Source organism: Camelus bactrianus, chromosome X (genome assembly GCF_048773025.1).
Source record: "Camelus bactrianus isolate YW-2024 breed Bactrian camel chromosome X, ASM4877302v1, whole genome shotgun sequence".
NCBI lineage: Eukaryota > Metazoa > Chordata > Mammalia > Artiodactyla > Camelidae > Camelus > Camelus bactrianus.
In genome coordinates, this window is record NC_133575.1 from 18,230,568 (window position 1) to 18,254,473 (window position 23,906).

At 37.8% G+C, this 23,906-nt stretch overlaps 1 protein-coding gene across 4 annotated transcripts in view; it reads left to right on the top strand.

Moving 5' to 3' along the window:
• The first annotated feature begins 11,179 nt into the window (after nt 1–11,179).
• ZFX (zinc finger protein X-linked) overlaps nt 11,180–23,906 on the top strand; it is a 46,388-nt gene continuing 33,661 nt past the window's right edge. Inside the window, exon 1 of one of the 4 annotated variants that reach the window (XM_010970317.3) lies at nt 11,180–11,244. The gene's annotated coding sequence lies outside the window, so the exon portion shown is untranslated. Of the gene's footprint in view, nt 11,245–11,281; nt 11,803–12,050; nt 12,176–23,906 lie in introns of those variants that run through there. The other 3 variants (XM_074359318.1, XM_074359314.1, XM_074359315.1) reach the window with 3 other exon arrangements.

The following is a 23,906-nucleotide window of genomic DNA, read 5'->3' on the forward strand; positions in this document are numbered from 1 at the left end:
TCTATTATACATGTTTCTTTCCAGGGAGCTATTAAAAAGCAAGACTTATTAATCATATTCTTATTTTTATTGAAGTATAGGTGATTTACAATACTGTATTAATTTCAAGTGTACAGCAATGTGATTCAGTTTTTTTTTAGACTTTTTTTCCATTATAGGTTATTACAGGTACTGAATATAATTTCCTGTGCTGTACAGTAAATCCTCGTTGCTTACCTATTTTATGTGTATTAGTTTGTATCTCTTAATCACATACTCTTAATTTGTCCCTCCCACCCCCCTTTTGGTAACCGTAAGTTTGTTTTTTATGTCTGTGAGTTTGGTTTTGTTTTATATATAGATTCTTTTGTATTATTTTTAGATTCCACATATAAGTGGTATTTGTCTTTTTCTGTCTGACTGACTTCACTAAGTATAAAATTCTCTAGGTCCATGCCATGCAAATGGCAATATTTCACTCTTTTTTACTCCATTGTGTATCTATATACCAACTCTTCTTAAGCCAATCGTCTGTTGATGGGCACTTGGATGTTTCCATGTCTTGACGATTGTAAATAATGCTGCTATGAACATTGGGGTGCATGTATCTTTTCGAATTAGTTTTTGTTTTTTCCAGATACATACTCAGCAGTGGAATTGCTGAATCATATAGTACCTCCATTTTTAGTTTTTTAAGGAACCTCCATATTTTTTTCCATAATGGCTGTACCTATTTACATTCCCACCAATAGTGTACAAGGGTTCCCTTTTCTCCACACCCTCTCCAGATTTATTATGTGTAGACTTTTTGATGATAGCCATTCTGACCAGTGTGAGGTGGTACCTCATTGTGGTTGTGATTTGCATTTTTCTAATAATTTGCAATATTAAGTATCTTTTCATATGCCTGTTGGCCATCTGTATGTCTTCTTTGAAGAAATGTCTATTTAGGTGTTCTGCCCATGTTTTGATTGGGTTGCTTTTTTTTTTTATATTCAGCTCTATGAGCTGTTTGTATATTTTGGAAATTAGTCCCTTGTCAGTCGCATCATTTGCAAATATTTTCCCCCTTTCTATAGGTTGTCTTTTCGTTTTGTTTATGGTTTCCTTAGCTGTGCAAAAGCTTTTAAGTTTGATTAGGTCCCATTTGTTTATTTTTGCTTTTAATTTCTTTTGCCTTGGAAGACTGATGTAAAAAAATATTGCTAGGATTTATGTCAGAGAATATTTTTGCCTATGTTCTCATCTAGGAGTTTCATGAAGTAATGTCTTACATTTAGGTCTTTAAACCATTTTAAGTTTAATTTTGTATATGGTATGAGGGAGTGTTCTAATTTCATTATTTACCTGTAGCTGTTCAGTTTTCCCAACACGACTTGTTGAAGAGACTGTCTTTTCTCCATTATATATTCTTGCCTTCTTTGTCATAGATTAATCGACCATAGATGTGTGGGTTTATTTCTGGGCTCTCTGTTCCATGGATCTATATGACTGTTTTTGTGCCGATGCCATGTTTAATTACTGTAGCTTTGTGGTTTAGTCTGAAGTGTGGGAGGGTTATGCCTCCAGCTTTGTTCTTTTTCCTCAGGATTGCTTTGGTAGTTCTGAGCCTTTAGTGATTCCATATAAATTGTAGTATTATGTGTTATATAAAAAAATGTCATGGGTATTTTGATAGGGGTTGCATTAAATCTATAGATTGCTTAGGGTAGTATGGCCATTTTAACAATATTAATTCTTCCAATCCAAGAGCATGTGGTATCTTTCCATTTCTTTGAATCATCTTCAATTTCTTTTATCAGTGTTTTATAGTTTTCAGTGTTTAGTTCTTTCACCTCCTTGGTTAAGCTTATTCCTAGGTATTTTATTTTTTGATGCAATTTTAAACAAGTTTTTTTTTAACTTTCTCTTTCTGATATTTCATTATTAATACAAAGAAATGTAACAGATTTCTATATATTAATCTTATATCTTGCTACCTTGCTGAATTCATTTATTAGTTCTAATAGTTTCTGCATGGAAATTTAGGGGTTCTCTATATAGAGTATTACATCAACTGCAAATAGTGACAGTTTTACCTCTTCCCTTCCAATTTGTGTGACTTTAATTTTTTTCTGGTCTGACCGCTGTGGCTAGGCCTTCCTATACTATGTTGAATAGAAGTGGTGAGAGTGGGCAGCCTTGTCTTGTTCTTGAATTTAGCAGGAAGACTTTCAGCCTTTCGCTATTGAGTATTATGTTGTCTGTGGGTTTGCTGTAAATTGGTTTTATTATGTTGTGAGATATGTTCTCTCCATATGTATTTTGGTGAGAGTTTTTAATCATGAATGAATGTTGAATTTTGTCAAATGCTTTCTCTGCATCTATTGAGTTGATTCTGTGGGTTTTGTCTTTCCTTTTGTTAATGTGGTGTATCACATTGATTGATTTGTTTATATTGAACCATCCTTGTGACCTTGGAATGAATCTAACTTGATCATGGTGTATGATCCTTTTTATGCATTGTTGGATTCATTTTGCTGATATTTTGTTGAGGATTTTTACGTCTATATTCATCAAAGATGTTGGCCTGTAATTTTCTTTTTTTTAAAGTGGCTCTGTCCGGTTTTGGTATCAGAGTAATGGCGGTTTCATAGAATGAATTTGGGAATATTCTCTCCTCTTCAATTTTTTGGAATAGTTTGAGAAGGATAAGTATAAGTCCTTCTTTGTATGTTTTGTAGAATACTCCAGTGAAGCTATCTGGTCCTGGACTTTTGTTTGCAGGATATCAATCATATTATTGATTATCCTTCTACATATAAATTTCTTTATAAATTTTAATGTCATTTAAAAATGTCAAATTCTACTAATGTAAGTATTTTCATCTTTGATTTCTCTTAATTGCATTTGTTTTATTTGTTTCCCCTTCCTTTACATTAATCTTTTTGTTTCATTTTGTGCTTCATTTAAATAATATAAAATTGAATTTTAATCCAATTTTAATCCAATTAATTCTGGTGGGAATCTAAATTTTTGATAGGGGAGTAGATTCCATTCATATTTATATTTATCGTGATCAATAATACATTTGTTTTATTATTCATGTCATATTTTTCTATACCATTTTAATGTTTCCTTATTTTTTATTTACTTTATGATTAAAATTTTTTTTTTTCTCTTTTGAGTGTTTGCTTTTATCTGCTTTATTTCTTTGAAAGGCCTATTTACTCCTTTTGATATTGGTAACTGTGACTTTTAAGTTTTCAAAAACATTCTATGTGACTGGGGAAGGCTATGTACACAGTATTTTAGTAGCAAGAAAGTTGTCTGACTGTTTGGGTCATGTCAAAAGGACTCCAGAACCAACTTAAAGAAGTTCCCAGTAGCCACAGTTAGATTATTTGAGCATCACTAAAACTAGTTGCAGTGGATTGAAACACATTGAATATGTTTGAATCATGAGTTTATAATATCACCAAACAAACTTATTTTTCTCCTTAAAAAAAAAAAAAATCTGATTGAGGTAGCAGACTTTCAAAATGGTGGGGTGAGGAGTTTGGGAGATATGCTCCCCAGTGAAATAACCATTTAACGATGAAAATTATTTAAAAAACCCAATCATTTAAAGTCTCTGGAATTTGTTCTAAGGATGCACAGTGACTAGAGAAACATTCATTCAAGAAAAATCTACTACTAAACCTTAGTAAGAGCAATGGGGGTCTGTGGCATTTGAGCCAAGAACTACTTCCTATCCTCCCAGCTCAGTGTGATGGAAGCTCTACTCTTGGAAGATACAGCTAAGAAGACAGGGCTCCCTTTCCTCACAGCTTCTGGTGTAGAGCTGTGGTTTCACTCCAGGAAGGGCAGGCTATTAGCATCTCTCCTCACGGCTAGCTCTGTGTTGCAGAAGATGTATCCAGGTAGGTGCAGGGCGAGGACTGGAGGCCTCTTCCCCTGCCCAGCCTTCACTGTAGGACAGAGGTTCTACTGCGTGTGAGGTAGGCTGTAGTACTGGGCCCTGATCACTCCTGCCCCAGCTTGCTCACATGGCAAAGGTTCCATATCAGGAGAAGCAAGATGGGAAGACTAGGGGCTACTATCCCTGGCCAGATACCCTCTTGTAGAGCAGAAGTATCACTCTGGGAGAAAAGGGCCACCATCTCCCGTTCCCCTAGCTCAGGTACAGTAGTGCAGAGGTCCTCTTAGAACTTAGAACATTGCCTGTCACACAGTGTATGGTTAATATTTGTTAGCTATTATTGTGAAAGATAATTTGAGCACAGAAATCTTTGGTTAGTCTTTTTCTCCAGAAAGTCTAACTGTTGCTCCATTTTCTTCTGAGAGCTGATGTTGCAGAGAAGTCTGAAACCAAACTCACTTTGTTGCCTACAGCACAGTGGTTAAGAGCTCTGCTCAGACTGCCTTGGTTTATATCCTGGCTCTTCGGTTACACTGGATGTGTGACCTTGGGCAAGTCACTTGACCTCTAATCCTTACTGTTGTCATCTGTAAAGTGGGGCAACTCATAGACCCCCCTGTCGTGGACATTTTGCTTTTGTTGGCCAAACCATCCTTCCTCTCTTTTGTCTATTTTTCTTACTCCAACCTTTTAATTCTGGTGGGACTTCTAAACATAGACCCTCAGCCCCTGGCCAAATAATCTCACTCCATCCTCTTGGTCACCGTGATGGATCCAAGGGCAAGCGCAGAACAAGATAATGGGTGTCCTTCTATGGTGAAACCAGAAGAGGGACTCTCTTCCTCCTGGGGTAGCTGAGCTGGGACAACGTGGGCCTGGAGCTGCCTGTGCCGCGTCTGGGGCAGCCTGCCTGCTCCCACGTGGAATGAGAGAGCTGAGGCAGCTGGAGAGCAGAGGGATCCTGACACGATCGTCCGAGTTTCTGGATCCAGTCCACTTAAAGGCCAACACCAGCACTCTGTTAGAATGCTATGAGGTTTCAATGAGCAAACTCAGGGAAAGCACCAAGTAGCGTGCAGAACTCAAGGTAAGCCCTCAATTAATGATGATTTGTTTTCTCCTGTCATTAGATTGTAGGTTTTTCCCCCTTGTAGTTAAAACTTGTTGCCAAATGTGTCTGTGTGTAGGTAGTTCGTTTTCCCTGAACTGTAGTAAGTTCTTTCAGCCTGCAGATACAAATCTTCTTTAAGTTTAGGAAAACCTTTTTCTAAGAAGATCTTTCATTGCATCTCTTGGCTAGGAACAGCGAGTCCCTGTGTGCCAGTGCTCACTCTCCGTTCTCCGTATCTGTCATCTCTCCCATCATTTTCTCTCTCCTCTACCTCTGCATGCTGAGTTCCTGGGGGCGTGGACGTGGGTGACAGTGTTGATCCCAATAGCGGTTGACTCCTTCGTTGTTCTACTCCCAGCCCTGGGCCACAGAAGGCCCAGGGGGATGGACAAAGCCCCTGGCCACCACAAGCCAGCGCCTTTATCCGGGAGGGTTCCCGAAGGAATGGGTTCTGCCATTTTCCCAGGGCTACTGTCTTTCTAGCAGCAGTGCTGGCAGGTACCTGCCACACATACTCCTCAGTGACAGACTTAGGCAGTCAGGGGAGGATCCCAGAGACCCCTGGGAGCTTGTTGGAAATGCAGAATCTCAGGCCCCATCCTGGACCCACTGCCGCAGAGGGAGCTTTTTTTTTTCACAACACCCCTGGGCGATTAGTGTGCCCATTAACATTTGAGAAGCTCTCTGCTCCAGAGCACAAGCACAGTTTAACCCTTTTATTCATAATCCTTTTTTATTTTTGGTCTACTCAAGAAGTCATTCTTTACAGCAGAAAACTTCCCAAACCCCACACCAGACCAGATCCTGTCATGTTCTGACCTTTCACTATGTACTTCATTGTCATGTGAATTTTCCCTTAATGTAATGTTTTTCCATAAAGTTGGGGCTCCACGCCAGAGACTAGTGGTCTTATATGCACAATTCACACTTCATTGAAACTTGAATTTTACTAGGTCAGATTCCTGCTGTGTCCTTGGCTTGCCTCACCTTTTGGAGAATTACGAAACTTTCCACATTTCTGCCAGATGCTTCTTCCTGTTTTGTTCTCAATTTGGGCTGTTTGTTTCTATTTGCTTGATGTCTGTATGCAAAAACAATCAAAAAACACTTGTGGTTCATGTAAACACAGAGCACAATTCAAATTTTTTCCATATGGGATTCTCTAACGAAGAATTTTTATGTCCTGTAATTACTTTAAATTGTAATGTTGAATTATCCTTCTTTTAGCATATTTATTTAATGTATTTTGGGGTGAAGAGTTATTATATCATTAAAAGAGTCTTTGTTCAAAATGTCGAAGATTTTTCAAGAGCTGCTTTAACAAATGTTGCTAGCTGAAAGGTCATTCTGCAAGATAGTGATGTTCTTGGCAGAAATCTAAAGCATGAGCACATCAAGAATTGGCCAAGGACCGGGAAACTGGGAATTGTCTTCTGCTGGAGGGAATGTATACTAGTACAGTCATTTTGGACAGTAATATTGAAAATATGCCACATCCAGCAATTTTACTTCTTTATACTCCAAGAGAAAGTCTGATAAATGTGAGCAAAGAGGCATTTACTAGGATATACTTGTTTTCTTAAAGTATCATTGGTGTGTGGGCCACTTGTTTGTGTATCACCTGAGCGCCTTATTAAACTGCAAGATTCTATAGCTAGTAAAAAATCAGAACTCCTAGCAATTGAGACCCAGGAATTTGCATCTTTAGCAAGGTGTTCTCTTCCAAATTTGAAAACCATTGCGATTTTCCTAATCACTTGTGGTCTGGTTTTATTTATTTTATTGCTTAACTATGCGAATTGCTTTGAAAATAAGTGCTGTTATAGGGCTACAGAAAAGTGAAAAGGAAGCAACAAGTATCTGTAATGCTTATCCTACTCCAAAGATTCTTTTAAATTTGAAGGTAAATTTTTCTTCTTATGTTTATTTGCTTAGCCAGTCTTCTTTCATTTATATCCCCCACCACTTCTCCCTCAGTGTCTTTTCTGCCCTCCCCATCTCGTATTATTTTGAAGGCCATCTCTGATAGCATATCATTTTATCTGTAAATGTTTTGATAATGTATCTCTAAAAGAAGGATTTTTTAAAGATATAATCATACCATCTTTGCCCCTAAACCAGACTAACAATAATCTGTTTATATCAGCATATATCCATTTAGCATTGATAGCAATCCAGTCAGTGTTCACATTTCTCCAGTTGTCTCATTTTTAATACTTATTTGTTTGAATCAAGATTAAAATAAAGTTCATATACTTCAATTGATTGCTATATCTTCTATATCTTTTAAGTCTTTTCTCATCTATTGGCTTCTGGTTTCCCCTTCAGTTTTTTTTGTTTGTTTGTTTTTTCTGACAATGTATTTGTTGAAGAAAGCCTGTCTCATAGTGTTTCCCACCATCTGGATTTTGTCTGTTGCATCCCTGTTGTTTCATTGATATATTTCTCTGTCCCTGTATTTCTGTAAACTGGCAAATGGAGCTAGAGGGTTGATCAGGTTCTGGTTTGATTTTCTGGCCAGTGCATTTTGTACTTCCATCATGAGGCATATATCTGGTTGTCATTCTAGTGAGCGGCCATTGATGATTGTTGCTTGGATCCATTGACTCATTAGTGGTTGCAAAATGGTAATATTCTAATTCTATTAAGCCTTCTTCATGTATTAGGAATATTTCTATTAAAAGAAAATTCTCTTTATCAACTATTTGTTTAGCCTGAGGTACAGTTCATACAGGATAAGTGTTTGATCTTTCCCTTTGCTAGTTTTCAAAATAATGAATTGGTTCTCTAGTATTCTCCAAAGGTGACCATTTTTTAGAAATCAGGATATAATTCACATCCTATAAAATTCACCCTTTTAAAGTGTACAATTCACTAGTTTCTAGTGTATTGACAAAGCTGTGCAACCATCACCACTAGTTGATAATATTTAAAAGCCTCATTATAAACTTATGAACATACTTAATGTGTTTCGATCCATAGTGATTATTCTTTTAACATTCAAATTTTTCATCTTTAGCAACTGGGCTTCTTTAAACTGGCTCCTGAGACCTTTTGACACACGGTAGTCAATTTTGACATTATCTTTTCTTGCTTTCTGTTATGAGGAGATATTCCTGGTTCATCTTGTACTTTTCTGCTCCAGCCCAGTAATCAGTCATTTCTCCCAGAAACCCTGGTTCCTTTTAACGGAAAATTGAGTATGGAGGTCCCAAACTGGCACCTGGGGTGCTCATTGTTACTGGATATTGCTTCTAGGGCTCACATATTGATTTTCACCTCTTTTGTGGAGCTAATTTGTTTGCTGTGTCCTGTGATTTATGATCCATGAGGTAGAATTTGACTATTGTTGATTTTCAGGAATTAAACAACATCTTATTCAACTGATGACTCGTGTGAAAAATACTGTTTGAAAACCACCTAATTGTCAGTCACTGTTTATTTTAAAATTATTTCCCTTGTGGAGGGTGTGTGGTTAAAGACTCAGATTAAAAATTCTTACTTAGCATTAATTACAGCCAGCTGAATTCCAACAGGATACAACTTGTTCATGTTAAGATAAGTATAAAATAACTCAAGTATCAAGCACTAGATAAATGGTTAATTTTTATAGGGCATGCTTAGTACAATAAAACAGGGCCTCTCTAGGGGAAAGCAAATCTTATTTAATCTTTGGGATATAAAATAATGAATTACAACTTTATTCAAGAAGGTCTATATTTTCTCATAAGCTGATAATTTATTGTTTCTTATTTGGATTTCCATCAGTCAGTGATGGGGAGTGAAAGTCAGCGTCTTTTTCTTTTTTTTTTAACAGCTTCTTTTCTGAATAATCTTTTTTTTTCTTCTTCTGGAAAAATAATTGAAAGACTTTGTACTATTCCTGGCTCAAGGACCTATAAACATGTCAGGAAGTTTTAGTTAAGTTACTAAAACACTGTCAGAACCTTGAGTAGTTACTTTTAACTATCTGATATACATTAACAGCTCTGAAGGAACAAATAAATTTTAGCACGTAACCAAAATCCCTTTGACTGCTTTGAAACCATCTATTTCGTATTCACAGCAAATGCCTTTGAAACGTTTTGCTCTCAGTCTCCCTAAATAAAATTTCACTTTATTGTGTGTTTAAGTGAGAAATGAAAGCACTTAAGAATGTTTGTATTTAGCCATACACAGCCTCCTTATCCTAAGTTCCCCAAGGGCAAGCACCACATCTTTTTACTCCCTGTGCCAGAATTCTCTAGGTCCCTAATACTAAAACAATGAACAAAAGTATCAGTGCAAAATAGTCTGTAGCAGGTCCTTTAAGTGCAAGGTGCTTAAGCACTCAGTGCTTGATTTCCAAATACTTTCAGTGATCTTAGGTGCCTTCAAGGTTCTACTGTGAATATTTTCACTAAATATATTTTATATTTTAGTATAACATCGAACAATTTCTGATCTCTGCTGTTCATACTTCCTTTGTGCCTTCACTTTATCACGAGACATTTTTATGAAATGTACTTCCAGTAAAATGATTTTTATCATATAGTTTTTATAGCCTTCCATAAATGGATTTAAAGTACAAATTACTTTCTCTTTTAAAAAAACTCAAAAAAAAGTATAGCTGACCTCATCATCTGTACAATCATCTATAGGATAATCTTTGTTGGACTTCAGTAAAGGTTTATTTAATATAATTAATAGAGCTAGGCCACCCTTGTTTCCCATCAAACTTAAGTCTCTTTATGTATAAAAAATAATGGCAAAGGCTCTTTAAAACTATCAATACCTAAACTACTTCTGGTTTTTTAAATTGAGCAAACATCTTTTTCGTTTATGCTCCTTGACATTTTTTTAAGTGCTAGTGGACTTACAAGTATGCGATGGTAATTATGGAAGAACTAACAAAAATGCTGACATTAGGTTGTGTTCATGCTGCTTACAGTTGCATGATTGATGAGACCCTATTCTGTTGTTTTTTCTTTTTTTGATGAGACCCTATTCTTGACATGCGATAGCATTAAATGGAGGCCCTTGGAAAGTACTTAAATGCTGGTTATCAATATTTTGAGATTATATTAGTGTGGGTATACAAGCTATTTCTCTTTTTTTTTACTTGAAAAAGTATTACTGTTTTATTTACCTGTGAATATTGTATCACAGCCCAATGGAATTTTCTGTAAATGATTAAGACATATCATGTAATCACTTTAAAAAAAATCAAAGTTAAAGCCTTGAGAGGAAATTTACCATCAAGTACATTCTCACAGATTTCTTCTTACTGTACCTTTGCTCTTCTTTTTTGAAAGCAATTTTATAATTTTAAGATGTCTGAAGGAAAGGACAAATTGCATTCTGGGAGTTTTGGAAAGTTATGACAAGAGACTAAAATACAAGGCCTCTGTATTTAAAGAAATTTCACACCAGTATGCTTGCTTTATAACTTTTGTGTTCTTTACTGCTTAAAAATAACTAGCACTTAGTGAATTGAAAAAATAAATAAAGCGTATCAGATTCCAGATTAATGTAAAGACATTATTTAACGTTTAACTAGTAAGTTTTAAACATAGTTTGGGTCCCAAGTTCGGTATGGAAAGAACATAAAAATTTAACGAAAATGCAAAATACACATTTTTGGAGTTGAAAAATGCTTTGTTTAATCAAATACATATTTTTCTTTCTCTCCTGTCTCTTTTTAAACTTTAAAAGGCTTGTTTGGGTAGTTCTTAAAAAAAAAAAAAGTCCATATCCCAATTGCACCTCTATTAAAGAATGTGAAAAATTCATTATTTACGAAAAAAATTCATATTGTGAAATATGTCACACAAGACATAGTTCACAGGTTGCCGAACTCTAAAACACAGATACAGAGAGAATATACATTAAAAGTTTTTGTTCATTGTAATGTGCGAAACCAGTTTCAAAATGTAACCCTATTCCTTATTTTCTTTCCCGCAAACTAATAAAATCAGTTAGGTTCTCTGATTGAACGCTTATTAAAAAAGAAAAATTAAAGTTTTGTAGGTGCTCTAGGATAACCCTTCTACCCCTCCTCTTGCCCACACACCCATTTAGACTGGCAAACCTATTTTCATTTTATTTCAAAGATTTTTTTTTTTTAAGCGAAGGCAGGGGACGGCGGGGGTTGCTAAATTTATCTCCTTCTCCAGCCACGGGGATGAAGAAAACACATTTACTGCGGGCGGGGGTCTGAGGGCCTGCAAACAACTCGAGCAGGCGCCTCGGCCAGGACCGGCGCGGAGAGGCGGTAGGTCTCCGGGGAGGGCCCCGGGGGCGGCCGCGGCCCACGGGAGATGGTGGGGGGCGGCCAGGCCGAGTGCGGGCCTCTTGCCTCTCCACGGGGTTGGCGGACCGCGGCCCCGCGCGGGCTTTACGGCCAAGGCGGCGGCAGCGGCGCGTGTGTAGCGGCGGCGGCGGCTGCGGCGGGCGGGAGCGCGGAGGAGGTGGAAAGAAGGGGGGCGCTGTCACGGAGACTCCGGCCGCCGGAGACCCCGCCGCAACGAGGCCACTGGGCTCCCCGGTCGCAGGGCGTGAGCGCGCCGACCGGGGCTCCAGGGGTACACACCGGGCGAAGGAGGGGGCCTATCTACCCTTCCGCATTTTCCTGGGTCTCTCTCCCGGGCGGTGACGTGACGTGCTGACGGCGGGCCCGTGCCGGGGAGCTGGGCCGCTTTTTGTCAGCTCCGAGCTCGGCCCCTCCTCCCTCCCTCCGCCCGCCCCACCAGCCGGAGCCCGGCCCAGTGCTCCAGAGAAAGGCCGGCCTGCAGCACCCGCCACCGTCGCCGACCGCCCGCACGCCCGTCCGGTGAGTTCCGGGCGCCGCCGCGGCCGCGGGGCCTAGCGCGCGCGCAGGGGCCTGGTCCCGGCCTGGTCGGCGGCCCGCGTGGCGCCCTTCCGCGCTAGGCCGGGCCGTGTGGCGCGCGGCGCCGAGCAGGCCCCAAGGAGGCCGCAGTTAGGCCCGGGGAGGAGCCCGGCTGCCCCGAGCGGCGGCGGAGGCGCGCTCCGCAAACGGGCGGGGGCTGGGGGAGGGTCGCCCGGTGGCCCGGGAGGCGGCCGAGGGGCCCCAGGTGGGCTCCGCGGCCGGCACGGGGCACCGCGCGGGGGCGAGGCCTGGCAAGAAGGCGAAGGCTGCAGGCGTGAGGTGAAGGCCGCAGGCCGGCCGGGCCGATTTTCGCTATGTAAATATCGGCGAGGGGGGGAGGGACGGGGGACAAGATGGCGGCGCCTCGGCGCCTGCTGCAGGGGACGATTGAGGGGGTTGCCGGGAGGGGGAGCCGCCATCTTGAAGGCGGTGTCTGAAGAGAAAATTCCGCTACAGCCCGTGAGGGGGGGTCGGAGAGCGGGCGGCGACGGTAGCGGCTCCGGTGACGGGTCCCGGAGGCCCGGCACGGCAGCGTGTGCGCGCGGAGGGGGCGTGCTCGCTCCCCACGGCGGCCATTGCCCTTGCCGCCATGATGGACTCTCGGGCTCCTGGCGCTCGGCGGCAGCGCCACCTTCCTGCCCTGCCTCCCGCATCCCCGTGACTGGCTGCTGCTTCCGCTGCATTTTAACTGAGCTGCGGCAGGCGGCCATCGCCGCCGCCCGGGCTCCGGGGCCATCTCGTCCGTCTGCGCCCCTGGTCGCGCGCCTTTTCCCCGCTCTTGTAGCAACTTGAGGGCCGTCGGGGCGGATGGCCACTCCGTATCTAGACTCACCACTGCAAAGGGGACCCCAAGACATTTTATTTTTACTCTAACGAAGTCATATGTGACTGCTAAGAGTGCTCTCGATGTAGTTGTTTTTCAAGTCATCGCCTTCTCGAATAAAGGAAGAAATAAAAAAGAAAGGAAAATAAAATTTGATGGAAAAGAAGTTTTTACCATTCTTCTATCCAGTAGGGGGAAAAGTGCAAATTGCACAGCTCAGAAACGGAGAATAAAAATTTTTAAGTCTTCAGAATTTCAATTATTTGGAAACAACTTTCTTGAAAAGGTGCATTTAAGCTACTAGCGATGTGTTGGTAGTTTTTTTTTTTTTAAGTATTTACTTTTTTTGAGGAGTAAGAAAAGGGCAGAAAGTTTTTTAGTTTTCTTGCTGAAGGACAATATAATGTGATGTAGTATTTATTGTTCATGTACCTGGCATGGGGTTTAGTTTCTCTATTTGATTTGAAAAGTTATAAGGTGGAATTCCATCCCTTAAAGTGGTTTTGACTGCAAACGACACAACTCTCCTGTAAACTGCGAGCCCAGTGTTAGCGATGCACTGTGTTAGGTGCTAAGAATTAAAAGGTCCTTGTAATGCAGACGGTGGCTGCAAGAAGTTCGTTGTTTAGAGGGAGATGAGGATGAAAGGCACTGAAGTGCTGCGGGGAAGGTACAACCAATTACTGGGCTTTCAGAGGAAGGCAAGGCTAGGGGACATTTTGAGAAGGTTACTGAAGGATGGGTAGAACTTTGTTGGTGTGAGATGGGGGTGGGGAAAGGGCATTTCAAGGGTGAAGCTTCTTTAGTAAACAGCAAGTATTTATAATTTGGCTGGAGTAGATGGTGTAGGTAGAGGAGTGGTGGCTTAATAAGGCAGATGTGGAGGAGCTTGCTTTCCAGGTGGAGGGGTTTATACTCGATGGGGGAGGCCGGGGAGCCCTCACATAGGCGGGTGATGACGCACCTGAGCCTGGCTTTGTATTCATTTAGCACTTCCTTTGGACTAGGAAAAGTTTGAAAGTTGAGAAATTATGAGAGTGGCAAGTTAACCATTGTTTTCACTATAGAAATGATTATCAAGAATGTTCAGAAGTTAAGCCAATTTTGCTACTTTTTGAATGATCCACGTCTAGTAGACAATTGCTCCTTTTTTCAGTTCCTCATTTCTCACTCCCAGTAACTTTTTGCTCAGAGTTGTTACAATCTCTCTAGTACAGAAATGGGGAGGAGTTTCTAGCTTTTCATTTACTGTGGTTGAAAATTACAGAAACAGTGCTGTGGGTTACTTTATGAAAATGAGGAATGAACCTGTAAGTATACCCGTGGTAATTTTTAAAGAAGTCGTTTTTGAAAAGTAGGTTAGAAGAGCGATTACTGAAAAGGCAGCAGCCTTCAGATGGCCTTTTTGCAATCCCTGTTCTTCCACCGGGTAAGAGGAATTACTTTTTCGTTTGACAGGGTAGCTTAGGCTATTTGCTAAGCTGAGCTGTCTCATACTTTGATTAGTATTTGAGTATCCTAGATGCACTTTCTGGAATGTTTTCTAGAATTTTATGATATATAGATTTATAGGTAGCGTAAATATTCACTGGAAAGTTGTTTCAGTTTTTCCATTTTTCCCAGACTGCAACAGGTCAGAGCTGTGATACTCCGTGAGAGGAAGCGAAGGAACTGAAGATTCTCCTGCTTCTCGTAAGGGGCCATGGTTTAGAAAAGTTGAGACAGTGCGTTGTAGGATGCTGACTAGAAACAGGTTGCTAAGGCGGGCTGTGGTTGTTGAGATGGTAAGGGTAAACGTAAACTTAAAAGAACCAGCTGCTTTATAGCTTGACAGCTAGAAAAGACATAGAAGAGGCCTAAAAGAAAATTGTGTTGCTGTACACGCAGTACAGCAGCAGTAGATGTTCCAGTACGGCACTAGTGGATGATTAAAAGTTGGACTCAAGTTGTATAGTTCAGAAGACAGAAGGGTATGGTTTAGAATTTCTGTCGGAAACAGTTAAATATAAAATGCTTTTTGCCTGAAAGGGTAGGCCTTATGGTCCGGAACACTGACTGGTGGAACACCTTGTTTACCCAACCACCTTGGATAAACAAGGTGTTAGTTTTTAATTTATGTGTATGTTTCAGATAGATGTGAGTTTCCTTTTTGGAAAATATACTCACAGTGCATTGAAGAAAACTTGTTTCCACATGGCTTTTGGTAAATGTTTCCTCTCTAAACCCATCTGGATTTGTATTGCCACTGATGACCTTGTTTGTATGTTTGTGTTTGTGCTCACTGGCGATTCCAGACATTCTTTTTTACTCTTAAACTCAACTTGTCCTTGAAACCACTCAGCCTCAGCAGAGATTACCTACTCTTTAACTTAAGCCAGAAAGGTAGACGGCCATCTAAGCAATTGAGTTTCCTTCCTTCCACTTCATGCTCTTCCTCTGTCTCTACCTGGACTTTCCTCGTGTTCTTTCCTTGCATGAAGAATTGGCCTTCTTTAGGCCCAGATGCTCTGCCTGTGGGATCCAGTGGTCCCAAAGGATGGCGTTCTGTCAGTGATTCTGCTGCTTGCATCATTGCCCTCTAACTCTGCTGGTGCCTTTCCCTCTCCTTAGAAACATTACGAGGTTTGCTCATCTTACAAAAACCGCACACCTGTCTTACCTTTCCTTTTACTAGTAGTTTCATTTCTTTTCATCCCACTTATTCCTAAATCCACTATTTCCCAAATTGAGAAACTTTGCCCCAGCATGTCAGCAGGTGTGTGGTATGAAAGTGTTCTGGGTTTCAGTAACACTCTGTGCCTTCTCTGTCTTCTGTCATGGGATTTCCCTCAGGGTCAGCCCTCTACCCTTTTTTCTTGACTCTTCTCACCTGGTTTTGGTGTCCTTTACCATGCTTACCCTCTCTTCTAGTTTCTCATCGAGCGTTTCCAGTGGCCTACGGATTGTCTCCACTCAGGTATCTCACTGCCTCAGCTTGGCTGAAACAGGATTTCCCTGGTACATAGTAGATACTTAGTACTATTTATTGGAAAGAAAAAATTTTTTAAGCCCAGAGCCCTGAAAATAACTCCTGCCTCAAGCTTTCTGATACTGGCACCCTCATTTTCCCAAACTCATTCTTCTCTGTCTCATATAGCGATGCGGACATCTTTAATTTAGCATTTAACTGATTATATTTTAACTGTGTGTTTATATTTTTGTCATTTTTTCTAAACTCTGGGCGTAGAGCTAGGTTCTCATTTATCCTTGTGCCTAAGCAGTACCTGGCACGTGGTAGTGACAATTATTTAAAGACAATTATCTCAATTTTTGGGTGCAGAGAATTTTATGTAGTTGAATAGTTTTCAGCTATTCAAGCATCCAGCCACTGTGTCCTTTGACCAAGGGGTATACATACCACAGAAGTTTTGCTTAGGTAGTTGTTAATATGGCTAGTCTATTCTTACTCCTGTCAAATTATTTTTCCAAAGAACTTTTTATAAAATCCAAGAATCTTGTAAATATATTTTACTCAGAGGGAGGTACATTTTAAGGAAACTACTTGGCCTTGAAGAATATAGCCATTAGGATTAAAAAAAATTTAAAAATTTAAAAACTATGAAATATTTCAGAATTACTGAAAAGCAAGTATCAGATTTAACAGATCTTAATATTTTATTACATATTTGTTGCATAACTTGTTTGTTTAAAGAAAACCTTACAGATCCAGTTAAAGAGTACCTCCTTATCCCATTCCTGTCTTTGCCAGAAATAACCAAGTAATGCTTTATGTGTTTTAACTTTACATAAATGGTGTCATACTTTGTGTATCATTTGATATTTCACTTAGCAGTGTGTTTTTGAGATTTATCCATGTTGTATGTGGATCAAGTTGAGCAGTTCTCAGAGTGTGCTCCAGGAATTCTCAGGGATCCATCAGATTCTTCCCGCCGCAGTCCTCTGCACACTGCACAAGTCCTGTACAGAGGCTACACGAAGCATGATGTCATAGTAGATTGAACACAGAAGCGGTTATGGGAATCCAGCTGTCCTCTGTTAAGCCTGTCTTTGAAGAGATTTGCAAAAGTGTAAAACAATGCTCCTCTTTTCACAATTTTTTTTGTTTTGAAAAAGTTACTTAAAAATAAATGTTCATGTTTACATACAGTGGGTTTTATTTTTTATGAATTAATATTTTTTAAATGCCTCAGATTTAGTTTCTAATATAAACATCTCTAGATAGAACCTGTATAAACAAAGACTGGGGTCCTCAATTTTTAAGAGTGTAAAGTGATCCTCAGTCCAAGAAGTTTGAAAACTGCTGATCTAGTTCATTCGTTTTGTTTTTCAATATATAAGTATACTGTGGTGTATTTCTTCTTCTGGAGGGACCATTTGGTTGTTAGCAGTTTACTGCAATTTTAAACAGTGTTGCTGTGAACTTCCTTACAAGGTTCTTCTCCCCTGAGATGATAGAAATAAAATCGCTAGATTCAAGAATATGTGCATTTGTCAGCTTTAGGGGGAATTGCCAAATTGTTAGATTGTGTTCCATTTGACACTCCCACCAGCTGTGTATGGGCCTCTGTTTCTCCAGACCACTGCCAAAAGATTAGACTTTGCAATTTTTCCCAATCTTTTGGGTATAAATGGTATCTCATTGCTGTTTTCATTTTGCATTTCTTAGATAACTAGTGTGGTTGAGGTTTTTTTCCCACGTATTTATTGGCCGTTTGAGTTTTCTGTGACTTCCTTGTGCCTATCCTTGGTCCATTTTTCTATTGGATTGTTGCCTTTTTATCATTGGTAATGGATATTCTTTTAATATTCAGAATACTAATGATTTGTAGTTATACACACTGAAAATATCATTTCCTAGCCTGTGGCTTATCTTTTTTGTTTATGGAATATTTTTTGTGTAGGACTTGTTAATGTGAAGGTAGTCAGTTTTCTCAGGTTTTTTTTCATTTATGGCTTATGTTTTCTTGTGTCTGCAAGAAATTCTTCCCTTGCCCCAGGGTCATAATGATACTGTGCTTTTTCATATTTAGGTCATTAATTCATCTGGAACTTTTTTTTCTACTGTGTGATGTAACGATCCAATTTTATCTTTAATATAGATAGCTGAGTAGTTCAGCCTTTCTCCCCACTGATTTATAATGCAACTCCTGAGATTTATCATATTTTTATATATATACATTTGTTTTTATGTTCTCTTCTGATTTCATTAGTCTGTTTGACTATATACCTATACCACCCTGATTTAATAATGATAGCTTTATAATTAAATCTTGAGTGTTCTGTAATCACTGTTGTCCGGGTAACTGTCATGATGTAGTTATCATTGCTTTACATGCACAAACCTGGTCAAGACTTCATTTTGTCATCACTTAAATGAGTACTTGCATTGTTGTGTTGTAATTTCATGCCAAGCAATACAACTGAAGGCAGAAGGAATTGTGAAGTGGGTGTCTGACTAGAAAGAAAATCCTATATAGATAATGAATGTTTTAAGAAATGCTGCATCACCAGCGCTCTTGTTGGCAGAGGACAGTATTGTTAGGAAAGATTGAATAGCTTTGGGTAGAAATGCATTCCACAGGAAGACTCTGAATGTGAAGTTTTAGGAGTATCCTACCAATTTCTTTTGCTTCTGTTTTTCCTTCTATGTATGCACAAGCTAGGATGAAAATAGTTTAAATAAGTCTAAAAGAATTGTCTTGAAAAATCTAAAATGAAATTTCTGGATAATAAGGTGTTGCATCAGCATAATTAACAATATATTTTTCTTAGTTGTAGGTAAAATAAGGATTTTAAATTTGGTGGTATATTTAAATTCAATGAAATGTGGGAGTAATGAGAGTTTATAATTCTTCTGTATTTTCTAAATACGTAGGTGTTTGTGAATAATGATGTTTTATTCTTTTCCATTCCTTTTTGCCTCTTGTTTTTTTGTTTTCTTTTACTTCATTGACTAATGCCTCTAGCACAGAGTTGAATGAAAGCATTAATAACAGGCATCACTGTCTAGGTACGTTAGTAGAATGCTTCTAATATTTTATCATTAAGTATGATACTGATTGTGGAGGGTTTTTTGGAGAGGTAGATATTTATTAGTTTGTGTTCTATTTAGCATTTTAAAGTTTTCATTATGAATAGGAATTAATTTTTCTAGTGCTTTTGCTGCATCTATTGGTGTGATGAATTGTATTTATTGATTTTGTATTTTAAACTGTCTTTTGAGTCCCTGGATATTTGCATCCATTTGTTATTGCCATGAACTTTACCTTTTTATGCTAACGTCTTAAGATGTGTTGGGGAGTATTTCTTCTTTGAAACAAGTTGTATTTAATAGAGATGAGCTGTTTCTGGGAAGTTAGATTAGAAATCATCTGTGAAACTCTCTGTGCCTGCTGTCTTTTGTGAGTTGTGTTTTGATTAATAGTTTCTTTCATGGTGATAAGTCTTTGGCTTTTCTTGAGGGTTTTTTTTGGTTGTTGATTATACAAAATGAACAATATTCCAGAAATATACAAAATTTCAAATACATTGGTACAAAATATGGGTTTCTCTAATGACTTTAAAATGTCAAATATCATCAATTTGTTCCTTTTTTTTTGATCAGTACTGCCAGTAAGTTGCCTATATTATTAAGGCTTTTCAAATAGTTCTTTATGTTGACCCTTTCTATTTCTGCTCATATGGTTAATATTTCTTCTATTTTATTTGCATTTATTCTGACATTTAAAAAATTTAAATTGGAAGTTTAGCTAATTAGTTTTTAATCTCTTACATATCTTGAAAACTATAAATTTTCTTCTGAACTATAATTCTGGATACTGTGAATTTGATGTGAATTGATTTTCATTATTTAATTCTAAACGTATTGTGATTTTTACAATTTTCCTCTTGTCCATTGAATTACTGAGACTTTTCAAGTTTATTGGAATTTTTTGAGGGGAGGCTGTTATCTTTGACATTTATTTCTAATTTACTTCTATTTTATAGTTGGGGAACATTGATTAATATGCAAAAATAAATTGTATTTCTCTATACTAACAATTTGAAAATAAAATTTAAAAGCCTATACAACTTATAATAAGGTCAGAGAACATCCAATACCTTGAAATAAATCCAGCAAAGCATGCTAAGACTTTTAGTAAAAGCATTACTGAGAGAAATGAAAAAAGAACTAATAAATGGGGAGAGATACAATGTTCATGGATTGGAAGTGTCAGTATATAAAGATGTCAGTTTTGATATATAGAGATTCAGTGAAGTACCAATCAAAACCCCAACAGGATTTTTTTTTTAATAGACCAGTCCTCAAATTTATGTGGAGATACAAAGGGCTTGGAGCAGCAAAGGCAATCTTGAAAAAAAAAAGTTGGAAAACTTAACTACCATACATCAAAAGCTTATTATAAAGTTGCAGTGATTAAAACAGTGGGTGCAAAGTCAGACTGATCAATGGAACAGAATAGAGTCTAAAAGCAGACCTGCGACTATAAGGTCAGTTGATTTAAAAAAGTGTATTGGAATTTTGATTGAATGTAAAAGTAAATTAAGAGAGAATTGATACTACTGATCCAGCATATTCAAGAGCAAGATTGATTTCTCTATATATTTGTCTTAAAAAAAAAAAATCCCGCTTAGTAGAATTTTCAGTTATTCCCATCAGTGGGATTTTACATTCTTAAGTGTTACATGAGAAAGCTTTTGACCTCAAGTATATTAATGTTGTACCAACACGCTTTATGAATTAATTCTGCTGTTAGTCTTTTAGTTGATTCCCTTGTATTTCCTAGATAGGTCATATATAAATAAGTATAATTTCTTTTGAATAATAATAATATCTTGGATTTCATTATCTTATCTAATTGCATTGGCTATCTGTTCCCATACAATCTTTTTTTTTTGCCCTGTACAATCTTAAGTAATAACAGTGGGCAGCCTTGTTTTAAGTTTGACTTTAGAAGGAGTATTTGTAGTGTTTTACCTTAGTTTTATAATACTATGCCTTTTTGTTATAAAGTGATACTGATACCATTCTCCTATCTGAAAACATGTTGTAACCTGATCTAGTTTAATATTTGCAGGTATTTGTATTTTTTTAAACAGCTTTATTGAGATAAAGCTTCTATAACATTCACCCTTTAAAATGTACAGTTCAGTGGTTTTTAGTAGATTCAGAGTTGTGCTACCATCACCAGTAATTTTTTTTAATTAAAAAAATTTATTTAATGGGAGATGAGTTAAAACCCCCCTCATCCCCCATCGCCCAGTAATTTTGGAACATTTTTATCACCCCCAGGAGGAAACCCTGTACCCATTAGCAATCACCTCCCACCTCCTGTCCCTGGCAGTCTAATTTCTGTGGTTTGTCTATTCTTCACATTCCATATAAATGGAATCCTGTAATATATGGGTTTTTTTTTTTTTTTTTTTGCATCTGGCTTCTTAGCATAATGTTTTTAAGGGTCATCCATGTCATACCATGTACTAGTATTTTATTCCTATTTATTGTATTTTTTTAAACCTTTTAAGAAAATGTCTTTCTATTCCAATTTGACTGACTAGTTTGTTTTAAGTAAGAAATAATATTGAATTTCGACTGTTCATTATCTTTTGAGAACATCAGGATTTTCCTTTCTTGACCTGTTAGTTTGGGCCATTATTTGGTTCCAGCCTTGAATTCTAAAATAACCATATTTTGTCAAAGCACTAATAGGAAGTGTGTGTGTGTGTGTGTGTGTGTACAACATGTGTGTATATGTATTTTTTGCATGATGTATCAGATTTGCAAATACTTGACTTGAAATTCATTATTAACCAAGTCTGTAGTTTGGTTGTATTGTTTTTGTTAGTTTTTTTTTTAATGGTAAATTAAAAATTAAGAATTGAGAAGACTTTCCTCCTCTGTGCTCTAGCGTAGTTCAGATATCTTTTGGGAAAAGCCTGGAGCTTTTTGAAAGGTTAACAGACAGCTTTCTCCTCCCTGCCCTCCTCCCCGCAATTTCACAGTGATTGGGTTTTCTCTCTCTTAAGTTAATGCTTGTAACTTACATTTCTCCTCAGACTATTAATAGACTTATATATTATAGAATTATAAGACTGTTTTCTTACAACTTTTTACTTTATCTGTGTGTTTTTTCTTTATTTCAAATTATGTATGTTTGTGCTTCCCCTCAGTTTCCACCTCTCTTTTAGATTATTATCCAGTAGCATTTTACTGTCTCCCCAAACCCCTGAAAAAAGCCAGGTATGGATTTTTTTTTTTTTTTTTTTTTTTTGGTGTAAATTGGCTGATTCCCTAGCTTTTCTCCAGAGAATGATCGTGGAATTAATGCTGCTGATGCTCAGTGGAACATTCCTGTTATTGGTCATGTTAGAAACAGGTGGGGGTCGGGGGAATTAGATGAAGGTAGTCAAAAAGGACAAACTTTTAGTTATAAGATAAATACTAAGGAGGTAATGTGCAGTATGATAAAGATAATTAACACTGCTGTACATCATATATGAAAACTGTTGAGGGTAAATCTTGAGAGTTTTATCACAAGGAAAAAAATTCTTTTTTCTGTTTCTTTAATGTGTTTATATAAGGTGATAGATATCCACTAAACCTTGTGGTAATCATTTCATGATGTAAGTAAGTCAGATCATTATGTTGTATACCTTAAAGTTATACAGTGCAGAATGTCAATTATATCTCAATAAAACTTGAAAAAAAATAAAGATTAGCAAACAGGACAAAAAAGAAGCAAATGTATTGCAAACTATGCCCTGCATTGTCCAACCTGTTCTTTTAATTTTTTTAATGATTAAATGATTTACTAAGTTACATGTACAAAGCATACTTCTAATTGTATTAGCGAAGAATCAATGTAAAAACACTCCGTAATTCTACAAATGTCAATTAAAAAGAATTTGTTATAGTTGTTGAAAGGCCTGGTATTCTTGTCAGTATTTAAGATGTACAGAGAACACTGTTAGTGTCAGCACTGCGTTGACAGAACCTCACATACCCAAAGTGATGTATTTAGGAAAAGCACTAATAGGAAGCCTGTGTTCATGTAGGTGAGGGGAAGAGTAGAGTCAGTATTAGTCAAGTTACTGTGTTGGTGATCTGGCAAGACAGTGATTTTAAGAAGTTTTAGGGTTTGAAAAGACTTAAAATATTTTAAGAACTATAAAACTACAATACATGATTTTTACAGCTAGTTAACTAGAAAACTGAGGAAAGCAGTTATTAGCTTGAATAAAATAACATGAAAGTGTGAATGCTTTAGTCTTACCAAAAAAACCAAAATTCTAATGCATTATCAGAAAGATTTTCTAATATGAGGAGACATGTTGCTCATTAAGAAGGAGTTTGGTAAGAAAAACACTTACTAAATTAACAGTTGTGGGAATGACCAGTTCAAGGATGAAGTAAATGCCCAATTTTTGGAAAGATGGCAGGTGCAAGAAAAAGGAAAAGCGTAAAAAAATTTCTGATGATACCCACCTTTCTTCATCATATACTACATTTGACAGAAATTAATCCTTTAAAAAGTTTTCCCCTGACAGTTTTATTTAGTTTAACTATTCCATGTACTATGTAGTCTAAATTAATCTCCACTTCTTATGTTAAAACAGTCTTCATCCTTTGATCACATCCAGTGTTTCACAAACTCCACTCCAGTATACCTGCAACTGAAGGCAGAATGCTTACTGCGTTAGGGGAAACATGTAAATAGGACTTCTGTTCAGAGTCTCAGCAAAAGCTAATAAACCACTTTTTTTTTTAATTTTAAACTTTTTTTGAAACTTGAAAATCAAAAAGAGATGTTGTTAGACATTATGGTGCACAGTAGAATGTTAAGTAATGAACCTGGATAAATTATTGAGTATATTAAATAGCAGTATTTCATGAAGGAGGCTGTACTGTTTTACATAACAAAAACTAGTTAAAAAGTGCATGCATTTCCTAACATCCAGCTGCAGTCTTAAAGACAAAGGCATTTAAAAAGTGTAGTATTTAGTGTTCATAGCATATCAATGCAACTAAGTTCAGAGGATATTTTGGCAACGCTTTAAACATTTTTAAATATTTTTTTATTTTTAAAATTATTGAGGTATGATTGCAATATAAAAGCTTTACACATTAAATGTATACAGTTTGATGAGTTTGGGGATAAGTATACACCTGTGAAACTATCACCACCATCAAGGCCATAAACATTCATCATTTGTCAAAGTTTCC